The sequence below is a fragment of the Pelmatolapia mariae genome, linkage group LG7 (assembly GCF_036321145.2).
Source record: "Pelmatolapia mariae isolate MD_Pm_ZW linkage group LG7, Pm_UMD_F_2, whole genome shotgun sequence".
Lineage (NCBI taxonomy): Eukaryota > Metazoa > Chordata > Actinopteri > Cichliformes > Cichlidae > Pelmatolapia > Pelmatolapia mariae.
In genome coordinates this window covers 28,500,397-28,515,066 of record NC_086233.1, presented here as the reverse complement: position 1 = coordinate 28,515,066, position 14,670 = coordinate 28,500,397, and the positions used below count along the sequence as shown (strand labels likewise).

The following is a 14,670-nucleotide window of genomic DNA, read 5'->3' as shown; positions in this document are numbered from 1 at the left end:
AGATTGACGCAACATACACATCAGAAGCGGTAGGACACGCAGATTCACTCTGTGTATTATTGAATGTTTTGAACACAGTTTGTGTCACTGCTTGTCCATTGGGTACATTGGTTTGCGTTGTGTGCTTGCATGTGCTTGATTTGGCAAGCTGGAGGAAGCTGGTCTGATTTTGACAGCTTGTGACGCTGTGGATACTGCGCATTGTTTGCACGTAAGAAAAGCATCGGATATGACGTGGTTGAAATGACAATAAAAGCCAATTGACTTGACCATCTCAACTTTTTCCTTTTATTGGCTTCTTCTTTGCCGCTCTACCCGGAAGCGCAGCAGCCTGGAGACCACTCGTAAGTGTGGATGTTGTGACTGGTGTTTGGTGGAAAACATAAAGTAAAGCTGTTAGTTTAAGACCTGTGGGACTTTTATGTACTCCTGGGTCATTCCATCTCAGTCCATCAAACATTTCCATCAAGACTGTGATCACCAGTCTGTCTTGAATTAATTCCAGGGAAAGATGCACCAATTACTAGGAAATGTGCAGAAACGCCAGGACCTTATTTTCATTAGTTTTCTCCAATTTCAAGTGTTTTTTATCGTTGTATTAATATTCGATTATTTAGAAAACTGTCATAAGGGAGGAACGGACTCAGGCATAGAGCAGCTGAATTCAGAATAAAAGTCCCAAGTTTATTAACAACAACACGAGATGAAACTATATACAGTGCACAGGGCTGGGATTTCCAGGGATGCAAGGGAAACGGTTCCAAAACACACCACACGTCCGCTCCTCACTCTCCACTTTCACAATCCTCTTCACCACTCACGCTCTCGTTTACTCCACACCTCACTGCCAGACTCAGGGGAACAGATCAGGAAACAGAAATGGGTCCAGGAATCTATATACAAGAAAACGTAGTTACAACAGACTAGTACTAGTAACAGGGCTGTACTGACGAGTGCTACTGTTAAGGTTCAGATATTGAGGAGGAATCCAAAATAACCACCACTGATCCGGCCGTGTGCAATTAGACGGCATTTTAATGAATACACGCAGCGTGGAGCCAACACTGTACAGATTCAGTGTTGGACTCTCTTACAATAGTCAGAACCCAATATTTATAGGGGTGAAACAGTACAGCCCCCCTTTCTGTTGCCAGGCAGAAACCAAAACCACAATGACTTTTAACATAGTTTAAAAAGAACATCGTCGCGTCTCCATCCAGGTGCCTTCCTGTTGTCCCCGGACGCTCGCTTATCGGTCTGGAACATCCTGCAGCTGTTTCTCAAACAGTCACATATGCACGCACAATTTTGCAGTTGCAAGCAAAACACAAGATTAACTTTTACCTATATAACTGAGTCTATCTACGATGTGTGTGTGTGTATGTGTCAGCCTCTGCTTGCACTTTGTTTCACCTCTCAGCTCCCCAGCTAGACCTTGTAACCTTTCCACTAGACAGAAGGCCAGCACAACTGAAACTATGTGTGTGCATGTGTGTATGTCTGTCTGTGCGTGCACAGAGTTTGCATATGCTCTCTGCACCTTAGTTGACCTCAGCTTAAGCAACCAGGCTAAGGCTATCCTGTGTGTGCCGATCTTGACTTATATGTAAAATGTATAAAACAAATGTTCCAATCTAATACAACTACTTAAAGCTTAATCAGCGATAAATGCATACAAGACACCCTACTCTTAACTTGCACTTAGACTCTGGTTTCAGTTTCGCTTCTGCAAAAGCATACTCTGCACAAGCCTGTGTCTCCTGTCAAGACCGTGTAGGCCTAAAGTTAGACCTTCTCTTCTATAAAATAATGTGGCCAGGAAGTACGTATTCAGATTATAAATTTAAATCTCAATACTACTCAGCAAACCAGCGAAAAAAATTCTTCTTCTTCTTCTTCTTCTTCTTCTTCTTCTTCTTCTTGTGCTTCTTCTTCTACATTTTAATGGCGGTTGCAAACAACTTTTAGTTGCATTATCGCCACCTTCTGGACTGGAGTGTGGGTCGGAGAGGTTTCTCCGCCTCCGTTTATCTCAGATTAACACCTGTCGTTCTTAAAAATCCAAACACTACCCTATAGATTACATCCCCTGTACTCCTTCGAAATATGTCAGATAACTGAATGTTGTTTTACAGTTTTTTTTCTTGTTTACTTTAACCTCCCAAGACCCGAACTCTGCCACGACATGCATTTTTAATTTCTCTTGGATATTTGTGCATATTGGGGCCCAATGAATGTAAAAACAAAGAATTTCCAGATTTTTACCTTAGTTTTTGTTTTTTAAAAAATGAGAGCCACAAATGAGGATATTCATTTAAAATGTTGATAGAACAGTAGCAGTATAATGTCCTCGTAAGTAGATATCAGGCCCGTGTAGAGCAAATTTGAATATTTTGGTCTAAATAACGCAAGATGTGATGTCCACATATGTGGACGGCAGGTCCTAGGAGGTTAATAAATAAATTCAACTCATCCAGGTTCACTGTGTGGCTTGGCCACACACACACACACACACACACACACACACACACACACACACACACACACACACACACACACACACACACACACACACACACACACACACACACACACACACACACTGTCTATAGGACGATTACTTCATCCTAAGTCACTGAAAAATTAGTTATAGCAGGCTGATGTTCATGTGACGTTCTGGCCAGTCTGAAACCATTTACTTGGCAGTAAATGACACAGTGGCCAAAATGTAAAACTGTTCATTTAAATAAATAAACAAAGCAGTAGGGAATTTTTAAATATTTGTTTTCTTTATTTTGATTTGCAAATAACTACATTTGATGTTTTTCCGCAGTTTTTTTTAGTGCTCTTCATCAAGTGAACCCCTCACCTGAAGTTTTTCACTTCAAGCCAATTAATTTCAATCCAATTGGATTGAAATTATCAACCCCAACAATCAAATGATCCCCTATGAGCAAGCACTAGGCAACTGTGGAAAGGAAAAACTCCCTTTTAACAGGAAGAAACCTATGACAGAACCAGGCTCAGGGAGGGGCAGCCATCTGCCATGACTGGTTGGGAGATGAGGAGCCAAAAACATAAAAGAGAGCACAGCATATTTCCTTAAGATCTGAGTACAGGCTTTTCATTATTTTCAGGTTTGATTTTCTTATTTACTCGAAGGGCATGAACCTTTAGCTGCAGATTGTAATTTTCTGCCTAATTTTTTCTGACGATCATAGAGGGCCGCTCTGAGACTTCTCATCTCTTTTTGATATTCCTCCATCAGATGTTCCAGATGGGCCACTTTATCATCAAGGTTGTCTTCAATCTCATCTGAAACTAATCTCTCTTTTTCAAGGTCTTCTGATGATAATTGATGATAATTCTTTTCGAGCTTTAGAGTGTTCATCTCCAACTGGAGATCTTTAATTTTCTGTTTAAGCTCTATATGCTCAGATAGTTCTCTCTCCACTGACTTATACACTCTGCGTAAAGTCAGATGGCCAAAAATCTTTGAGAATCCCCAATAAGCTGCAGGAGCAAGAAGGCCCAGTGTGGCAATACCTAAACCTATGTCAAGTAGGCGTTTGGCACCACGACGCCATGAACCACTAGTCTGAACCTCGTCAGCAGGTGGTTCAGAGGCAGGACTCTCTGAACTGCCTGCTGTGGCAAGATGTAAACCTACTTCAAGTAGGCATTTGGCACCACGACGCCATGAACCACTAGTCTGAACCTCGTCAGCAGGTGGTTCAGAGGTAGGACTCTCTGAACTGCCTGCTGTGGCAAGATGTAAACCTACTTCAAGTAGGCGTTTGGCACAACGACGCCATGAACCACTAGTCTGAACCTCATTAGGAGGTGGTTCGGAGACAGGAGTCTCAACTTCCTCAGGTTCAAGAGGAGGATTCTCCAGCTGCAGAAGTTCATCAGCGATCTGACATTCCTCTTGCACATTGTTCACATTAGCCGATACATTTTGTTTTTGCACCATACTGAGCACATCCTTAAGATCTTGGGCCGTCTGTAGCCTTGTTTCTAAAATTTTATAAAGGTCATCTATCAGTTCCCACTTGTACACAATTTCCCTGTACTGTCTTTCTATTATTTCATTATTTTGAATTATTAAATGCTGAGCTTCTCCTGCTTGGCACTCAAGATTTTCTAAAGCAGCAATGCTCCTTTTCTGCTTAAATAGAAACGCTTGCTTTTTTTGAATCTCATGCAGATGCATCTGAATGGTTTTAATCTCTGCCCTGTTCTGTTTTGTTATTATTTCATTGTTTTTAAGTATTAAATCCTGTGCTTCTGCCACTTTGCACTCAAGATTTTCCAAAGCTTTCCTGAGATTTGTGTTGTCTTTATTTTGTTCACCTCTCTCACTTTCAACATTGGACAGGTCAACAGCAATGCTCCTTTTCTGCTCAAGGAGAAACACTTCCTTTTCCTGAAGCTCATGGAGCATCAGATTAATGGTTTCAATCTCTGCTGTGTACTGTCTTTCTATTATTTCATTATTTTTAATTACAAAACACTGAGCTTCTCCCACTTGGCATTCAAGACCTTCTAAATCAGCAATGCTCGTTTCCTGCTTAAGGAGACACTCTTGCCTTTTCTGAAGCTCATGGAGCATCATCTCAATGGTTTCAAACCCTGCCTGCATTCTTGTGTTATGAGATACCTGTGCCTCAGTCTGTCTTTGTGATGAATTAATGAATCTTTCCTGTGACATTTCTTTAAAAACTTTACACAAAGTGTCGAAAGAAAAAAAAGAACGCTTGTTGAATTCTTTAAATGTAAAAGTATTCCCTTTCTCAAAGAATACTAGTTTGCAAGAACAAATCGCTGTTTCTGAAAATGCTCCAAGTGAAACTGTGTTTAGGAAGGTGAAAGTGGGGTATTTAAGCATTTCTGTGGCGGCGACAGTGACGTCAGCGCTTTGATCTTCTTTGATCTTCTCATACAAAAGCGCTGACGTCACTGTCGCTGGAACCCATCAAAGTGGAGCGTTTGCATTCCGCGCATGCTCAGATCATGCGTATTGAAATGAACGGGAGTGTGTTTGGGTTTCAATTGTTTACCTCTGTTTTAGCCATTGCTTAGGCTTCGGTTCTTTGTTGTGCAAGAAAAACAACACCACCGCAACTATAAAAGTGTATTTTTAATTTTTATATTTGTTAAGCTTGAACAGCGAACGTTTCCTTTGTTTGTTTTTCCACTGAGCGTCAAGAGCAGACCGATGTTATTTGGTGCGTAAACAAAAACTCCAGTCAGTTTAGACCCATGGAGTCGGCTTTAGGTCTGAGCTTTAATTATGTTTACATTTTGATTTCTAAAAGACAATATACTAGTTATATAAGAAAAAAAGTGCTAAGTTTGATGAAAATAAGTTGTATTCCAAAACTGACGGATCATTTAAAGTATGAGAAACCTGTAATGAGGTTTTGAGCTGAATCTTTGCGTTGTGGGGCAGATTTTTGCAGTTTTTGCTGGTTTTTTGAACATGTTGTTTGAGGAATTGGTTGACTTTAATTTCTGTATAGAGTGCAGCAGAGATGAAATGTTTTGTTCAGAAAATATTGTTCTCAAATTAACAACTTTTTGTTTTGTTCTCTTACACATTTTCACTAAAGGTGCAGTGCTAACATTTATGCTATAAAAGAACTACACCAGAGTAATAAGACTTGAACTTCACTGTAAGAGCCAAAGGGAATGTTTAGGTTTTCTTTATTTGTTATGGTGGCACTTTAGATTTTCCCCGCACCTCAGATAATTGCATCCTGGGGTCGCACGTTATTTACCTGACGTTCTCAACACGGAGGTTGGGGGAGTGGTTTGGTTGCAAACTTTTCTGCTGACCGTCATTTTAGCACGTCAGTTAATACATTTGTACATTTGTTTTGAATCAAAGCGCAAAGTTTGTTGTTTTGTTTTAAAATAAATATGCAAACACAAATGGGACTAAGTGGCTCATTGGAGACACGTCACACATCCACATTTGCGGATGGAAGTCCCAACATTCAAATGTGTTTTATCGCATGCATCAGAACAATGAAGAGGATTTGTGGATATACGTTTTGGAGTCACGAAGCTTTCAGATAGTCGGACGCTGTTCTCAAAGGAGTTATTGGAAACGTCACCGCCACAGTGACACGAAAAAGATTGACGCAACATACACATCAGAAGCGGTAGGACACGCAGATTCACTCGGTGTATTATTGAATGTTTTGAACACAGTTTGTGTCACCGCTTGTCCATTGGGTACATTGGTTTGCGTTGTGTGCTTGCATGTGCTTGATTTGGCAAGCTGGAGGAAGCTGGTCTGATTTTGACAGCTTGTGACGCTGTGGATACTGCGCATTGTTTGCACGTAAGAAAAGCATTGGATATGATCGATCTTTCAAGCTGTGGAATATAATATTGTGTTTGCTGCATGTGAGAAAGTGACAATTAGTGAAACATAAGAAGCCACATGAACTGGAAGAAAAAAAAGATCTGCAAAACTGACGGGTAAATCACGTGCTTATAAAATGGAAACCACAGAAAGAGCGACAACCTCAGGTTAATATCACGCGTTAACCCTTGAATTTTGTTAAAGAACTACGGTTGCCCTGAGAGGCCAAACGGCCCGCAACTTAAGAAAACACAGAAACCACCCGCAATAAGAAAAACGCCGCAAAAACGCAAAACGCAACTGAAATGGGGGGGAAAAAATTCCAAAAGCACAAGGGAAGTGTTTCTGGGGAGACAATAACCCGACGGAGCAGTTGCAGGAACCAAAATATGCCAAGAATTGCGCTGGGAGACATTTAAAAGAAGTGGAGGATCTATCGGTTTTGTGAGGGGGAAAAAGATGAGAGGTAAGTGGGTTAGCCTAAAAATCCGTCATCAGTATTATATGAATCTTGATAAAACACATCTACCATGTTTTGGATTCCTGCAACTGGTCTGTTGGGTTATTGCTTTTGGAAACCGTAAAGAAAGAAAGGGTCACCGTAAAGAACTGATTAAAAAAAAGAAAGAAGCAAAAGCTGTGCAGTTCAAATTGGAAAAACTGAATGATTTGTATCAAAATGCTGAAGCAGTTCATGATGCATTCATTTTACTGATTCCGGAAGATGAACAAGACACTCATGTTGACTGTTTGGGACGCATCACAAAATGTAATAATGATTTTGTTTGACAGCGGGAGCAACTGGAGCTGGAAACAAATATAGCTGCCACGGTTGCAAAAATGAAAGTACTTGGAGACTCAAAAGGATCCAGCATTAAAAGTAAACTTACCAAAATATGTGATGGTATGGAGTCTTATTTTGAAAAGGGACAAAAGGTAACTAATACATTGAATACTAGTCCTGATGATCCTGTACATGAAAAGCAACATGTGCATATCTTTAAGGAGCATAATGTTGCAGATTGACACGCTCTTAACTGGAGGCAAAGTTCCAAATTAACCACAGACTTTTTCTGAAGATCCCTTGACATAGCAGTCAAACATTAGAAATTCACATGAAAATAAAAGTGTGTGTGGTAAGACTTGACTGAAGTGGCCAAAGAAGTGCAGGAGAAAAATGCTGTCCAGTGTAGCAAGTGATTTATTCACCAATTAAATCAACGGATTTAAGGTCAAACTGCACACAGCTAAACTGACCTGTTTTGTTTTTCTTTTCCTGAACACCTGCGTTCATCTGCTTAAATAGTCAATTCACCCTGGACTATTCCATTAGGGTAGGTAAGGCAAACATATTCTCCGACCTATACTGCTACTCTTCCTAGCAATAAAACTCTACGGTATACTCTAGACATCTTACAACAAATCCTGTTTCTCTACTAACACTCTAAAATCAGCTTTATTAAATTACAGGGATTCTCCCCCTTCTTCTCCTGGTCTCTTCCTGTGACCTCAGATTAACCAGGAAGCTATAAATGCAGGAAGTAAAACAATATTTCCTCCTTTTGTTCCTAGAACACAGGTAGGTGAGTTCAAACAAAACCAATTAACAGTTAAAATAAATACATGTTAACTTAACAAACTTGTAGGAATTGATTTAAACCAAGATGTTATGTTACATAATCTGTAAAAAAGCAAAACATAAACAAACCCGGGATAGTAGATGTTTGCCTATTGCAGACTACATATGAAATATGGTTAAATCAAAACAAGAATGTTAACTAAGAATATGGACAAGTGGTGTTCTTACCCACTTTGTCACAATGTTCTCAAGTTTCTAGTCATGAAGAAGAATGTTACATCTTATCTGTCACAAGTAAGCAAAATGAACCCACTGCTTGATTAATCCAACAGCATGATTTTTCTTCATTACCTAAAAAGGAGAGCCCAGTTTTTGATGGTGATCTACTTCAGTACCTGTCATGGTCTGGGTGTGTTTGTGTGCCAGTGTTTTGTTTTTTTTCTTTTTTTCTTTCATTGAGCCGGCAGTTTCCCTCTGGGAGGATCCACAGTGTCCCTGCTAATTGCTCTCACCTGTGGGTAATAAAGCTGTCGAATTATAAGGCCAGCGCTCTCAACTTCGCTTTGCCAGATTCGCAGCTAACCACAGTTAATGCAGGCCACTGTTGTGTTTTGTAAACGTCATAGTAAATTACCTTGCCCTTGTACCTGCATGCCTCAACATCAGGAGTTTTGGATTTCTTACCACTCATCCGGATCACTCTCCCCTCCACGCTGCTGATCCACCTGCGACAAGGAAGCAGTTTACAGGAACTTTCAGAGCCAATATCTGCCAGCATTCTTCTGGAACCATACCTGAACTTGGTTACTCTTGTTTCAGTGACTCTGACCCTTGCCCAGGACCCTCCATCCAGTCTGACTCTCCCTTTGGCCCCCAAATCGCAGAACTGCAGTTTCATTAATTGAAATCTCACTTATTGTTTGCTTAGCTCAGATTGATTGCATAAGTGCTCCATAGTTTTGGCTTTGTTCACGGCACAAGTGTAAACTCGCTGCTTAGTTCACAGTTGAATAGCCTTGTTGCATTCACTTGTTTTCTAAATAAACTTTGTCACTTAAACGTTCCCTGTGCTCCATCTGCATCCTGCATTGGAGTCCTTTTCTCTCGGGTCGGCTACGACTGTGACGCAGACTTTTATTAAATGATTTGAACACAACATTGAAAGCAGAAATAAAACCCTAGAGGTTTTCTTTATTATTTAGAACAATACACAAAAGGACAACCAAGAGAACCTGTGAGGAGTTGCCTACACATGACTTCAGAAGCAGGATTCAGAAAGTCTTTGTTACAGCAGCATTTTGGCAGCATCATTGGCTGTTTCTCGTATACGAGGAAGACCAACTGGTCAAAAGTTACCAGTACTTTTTATGCAAAAATGCTGATAAACTCAATTTATTTGAGTTGTCTTAATTTAGAAAATACTAAGTAAGCCGGAAGTTTTGCTTCTCACTGCGGAAGGATGAAAGATGTGTTTTGAAAATGCCAGGTCACTACCGTCCTTCTCCCTCGCGGATCAGTCCGCATGTTCATAGTGCCAGCATTTGTTATGGAATATGTTGATCAAACCTGGAGAAGCGTCAGCTCAAGATGTTATCATCGGGTGAGAAAGCCGAGAAAGACAAAGCTGATTCTGATGCGTCGGGTCCGCTCTGTGTTACGTCTTTGTGTGGAATCCGTGTGCCTGCTCTCATTTGCTGTTTGGTGGTTGTGGAAATAGTTTTGTGAGCTTTAAGGCACCGAAAGCGCTTTACAATGCCATTATTCATTTACGCTCACATTCACACACTGGTGGAGGCAAGCTACGGTTGTAGCCACAGCTGCTCTGGGGCAGACTGACAGAAGCGAGGCTGCCATATCCCTCTGGCCAACACCAGTAGGCGGTAGGGTAAAGTGTCTTGCCCAAGGACACAACGACCAGGACAGAGGCCGGGGATCGAACCGGCGACCTTCCGGTTACAGGTGCCCTTCCCAACCCCCTGAGCCACGGTCGCCCGTGATTGCACAGCCATTAAGGATGAAATCAGTTTCTGAAAAATGTTCTGTTTTTTTCTCCCTCTGCTTGCTTCTTACTGTCTTTGAGGCTCGGGACCAGCACTCCTGTTGTTGGACAAAAAGAAATCAACTCAGTGTTTTGGTTTTCCAATATATTAGCAACTGTCAGTGAGATTTATATTAATCAGGCTGAACTTTAATCATACTTTAGATCAGCCTGTTTTACTTATTGTTTAATTTTGCTATGGTTTGGGAAAGTTGTTTCTTTACTGATCTTTTCCTGTCTTCTGTTATTAGACTTGAGATATGACTGCACTATGCTGTTGCTGTGACTCCAGTTAATTCTACAAGACATGCTGTGTAAGTAAACAAACAACAACAGTTTGGTCTGCATTTCTTGAAAGATCACATCCCCCAAACTTAGTTTAGAGGGTTTACACTGTATATAGTGAAGTCTGCAAGTTTTCTAACAGCAAAATTTGTTTTGTGCCCAAATCATTTTGCACATCATTAGAATGAAAGTTATTGGCCATGTTTGCATAGCCCTTTTTAAAATGATGCTTTCATGACATTATTGTGTGTTGAGAAAATATATTTTACTGTTATTTTATCATTGCATCAGAATCATATGTAATAAGCATTACATTAAAGCATTTATTGAAGCTATTGACATTACATTAAAGTTTGGATGACAGTGACTGTTATAACCTCATGTTAATCTTCTATTTACAGGTGTTAGTATAATCATATAATCTTTCATTGCAGGTGTAACCATGATCATCTTTATACATATTGCCCCCTGGTGCTTATTATGGAGTTGTGCTCAAGTCAGTAAGGGTTAAAAGCTACAGTCAGCGGGATGTCTGATTGATCTATTGAGGGAAGTGGCTCAGAGCGTAGAAGGCCGCACAGGCTTACAAAACACATATACCATGTTATGCATCATTATCCTTTATTCATTTATATTCTTTTATTAAGCTTTGAGTAGTGGCATTTGATTAGAACATTTATTCAACATATTACCTGTATGGTTTCAGTTAGGTTATTCCACATATGAAGAGTTGGCCTCTGTCCTTACAGACAGCGTGAATGCTGAGGTCGAGGCACACACGCACACACACAAGCAGTAGTTAAACTCATGTGAAGGGGAGAGTTCAAATATTTAGAAAACAGTTTGCAAGGCCTTGTAGCTGTTTGATTGTGCTTGCAGGAGAGACTGTTTGTTCCAGGGGATAAGCAGAGTTAGAAGATTACTGGGAAGGATCTGGCCTCGGGAAGAGGAAGGTGTTCTTTTAATGTGTTAAAAGTTGTCAACATTGATTGTATTGTACCTACTTTACGCATGAGGGGACGTTCTAATACCCTGAGGTTCATAAAAACTATTGTTCTGTGGTTTTCGGTGAGAGATCGATGCTGTCGGCGCGCAGTATTCATCTCCCACACGTGTGCATTAAAATCATCGTTTTGACTTGACCCGGCCGGACCAGTGTTGTTATTTTGGTTTTCCTCTTGTATCCATCCCCAATATTTTGAACTCGTAACAGTGTTGGTTGGTGGTCAGGGCTATCCAGACTGACAATTGGGACATTGAATGTCAACTCTCCAGTGGGGAGGGAGCCTGAGATTGTCTAAATTTGAGTCTGTTCTATACCAAATGCAGAAAAAAATATTTTAAGAAAGCAATTAAGTTCATGTTCCAAAAAATATGATTGTTTGCTTGCAGGACAACAGGAGAGATGGGTCCTCCGTCACAGATGGTGTGGTCAGTGAAGATGGTCTCCTGCAGGTTCAAGCTCATTGCATCTCCAACCCACATCCACTGCCACTCTACTTAAGGGAAGTTAAAGACTAGAGCAGGGCGATATGGCCAAAAATAATTATCACCATATGTATTTGAAAATTTGCGATAACGATATAACTGACAATATAATTGATGCGAGACAAAATACAACTCCACAACTTTACTAGCGCAAAAAAAACCAAAACCCATCCATTTATTTTCACTTAAATGATCCGTCAGTTTTGGAATACAACTTATTTTCATCAAACTTAGCACTTTTTTTCTTATATAACTAGTATATTGTCTTTTAGAAATCAAAATGTAAACATAATTAAAGCTCAGACCTAAAGCCGACTCCATGGGTCTAAACTGACTGGAGTTTTTGTTTACGCACCAAATAACATCGGTCTGCTCTTGACGCTCAGTGGAAAAACAAACAAAGGAAACGTTCGCTGTTCAAGCTTAACAAATATAAAAATTAAAAATACACTTTTATAGTTGCGGTGGTGTTGTTTTTCTTGCACAACAAAGAACCGAAGCCTAAGCAATGGCTAAAACAGAGGTAAACAATTGAAACCCAAACACACTCCCGTTCATTTCAATACGCATGATCTGAGCATGCGCGGAATGCAAACGCTCCACTTTGATGGGTTCCAGCGACAGTGACGTCAGCGCTTTTGTATGAGAAGATCAAAGAAGATCAAAGCGCTGACGTCACTGTCGCCGCCACAGAAATGCTTAAATACCCCACTTTCACCTTCCTAAACACAGTTTCACTTGGAGCATTTTCAGAAACAGCGATTTGTTCTTGCAAACTAGTATTCTTTGAGAAAGGGAATACTTTTACATTTAAAGAATTCAACAAGCGTTCTTTTTTTTCTTTTGACACTTTGTGTAAAGTTTTTAAAGAAATGTCACAGGAAAGATTCATTAATTCATCACAAAGACAGACTGAGGCACAGGTATCTCATAACACAAGAATGCAGGCAGGGTTTGAAACCATTGAGATGATGCTCCATGAGCTTCAGAAAAGGCAAGAGTGTCTCCTTAAGCAGGAAACGAGCATTGCTGATTTAGAAGGTCTTGAATGCCAAGTGGGAGAAGCTCAGTGTTTTGTAATTAAAAATAATGAAATAATAGAAAGACAGTACACAGCAGAGATTGAAACCATTAATCTGATGCTCCATGAGCTTCAGGAAAAGGAAGTGTTTCTCCTTGAGCAGAAAAGGAGCATTGCTGTTGACCTGTCCAATGTTGAAAGTGAGAGAGGTGAACAAAATAAAGACAACACAAATCTCAGGAAAGCTTTGGAAAATCTTGAGTGCAAAGTGGCAGAAGCACAGGATTTAATACTTAAAAACAATGAAATAATAACAAAACAGAACAGGGCAGAGATTAAAACCATTCAGATGCATCTGCATGAGATTCAAAAAAAGCAAGCGTTTCTATTTAAGCAGAAAAGGAGCATTGCTGCTTTAGAAAATCTTGAGTGCCAAGCAGGAGAAGCTCAGCATTTAATAATTCAAAATAATGAAATAATAGAAAGACAGTACAGGGAAATTGTGTACAAGTGGGAACTGATAGATGACCTTTATAAAATTTTAGAAACAAGGCTACAGACGGCCCAAGATCTTAAGGATGTGCTCAGTATGGTGCAAAAACAAAATGTATCGGCTAATGTGAACAATGTGCAAGAGGAATGTCAGATCGCTGATGAACTTCTGCAGCTGGAGAATCCTCCTCTTGAACCTGAGGAAGTTGAGACTCCTGTCTCCGAACCACCTCCTAATGAGGTTCAGACTAGTGGTTCATGGCGTCGTGGTGCCAAACGCCTACTTGAAGTAGGTTTACATCTTGCCACAGCAGGCAGTTCAGAGAGTCCTGCCTCTGAACCACCTGCTGACGAGGTTCAGACTAGTGGTTCATGGCGTCGTGGTGCCAAACGCCTACTTGACATAGGTTTAGGTATTGCCACACTGGGCCTTCTTGCTCCTGCAGCTTATTGGGGATTCTCAAAGATTTTTGGCCATCTGAATTTACGCAGAGTGTATAAGTCAGTGGAGAGAGAACTATCTGAGCATATAGAGCTTAAACAGAAAATTAAAGATCTCCAGTTGGAGATGAACACTCTAAAGCTCGAAAAGAATTATCATCAATTATCATCAGAAGACCTTGAAAAAGAGAGATTAGTTTCAGATGAGATTGAAGACAACCTCGATGATAAAGTGGCCCATCTGGAACATCTGATGGAGGAATATCAAAAAGAGATGAGAAGTCTCAGAGCGGCCCTGTATGATCGTCAGAAAAAATTAGGCAGAAAATTACAATCTGCAGCTAAAGGTTCATGCCCTTCGAGTAAATAAGAAAATCAAAACTGAAAATAATGAAAAGCCTGTACTCAGATCTTAAGGAAATATGCTGTGCTCTCTTTTATGTTTTTGGCTCCTCATCTCCCAACCAGTCATGGCAGATGGCTGCCCCTCCCTGAGCCTGGTTCTGTCATAGGTTTCTTCCTGTTAAAAGGGAGTTTTTCCTTTCCACAGTTGCCTAGTGCTTGCTCATAGGGGATCATTTGATTGTTGGGGTTGATAATTTCAATCCAATTGGATTGAAATTAATTGGCTTGAAGTGAAAAACTTCAGGTGAGGGGTTCACTTGATGAAGAGCACTAAAAAAAACTGCGGAAAAACATCAAATGTAGTTATTTGCAAATCAAAATAAAGAAAACAAATATTTAAAAATTCCCTACTGCTTTGTTTATTTATTTAAATGAACAGTTTTACATTTTGGCCACTGTGTCATTTACTGCCAAGTAAATGGTTTCAGACTGGCCAGAACGTCACATGAACATCAGCCTGCTATAACTAATTTTTCAGTGACTTAGGATGAAGTAATCGTCCTATAGACAATGTGTGTGTGTGTGTGTGTGTGTGTGTGTGTGTG

The 14,670-nt window shown here is 40.2% G+C and overlaps 1 long non-coding RNA gene across 1 annotated transcript; it reads left to right on the top strand.

Annotated features, from left to right (window-relative positions):
• The first annotated feature begins 5,944 nt into the window (after positions 1 to 5,944).
• Positions 5,945 to 11,847, top strand: LOC134632129 (uncharacterized). The gene is made up of 3 exons (XR_010094446.1): positions 5,945 to 6,170; positions 10,245 to 10,307; positions 11,671 to 11,847. It is a non-coding gene; the product is annotated as an uncharacterized LOC134632129 (long non-coding RNA).
• Positions 11,848 to 14,670: the final 2,823 nt, after the last annotated feature.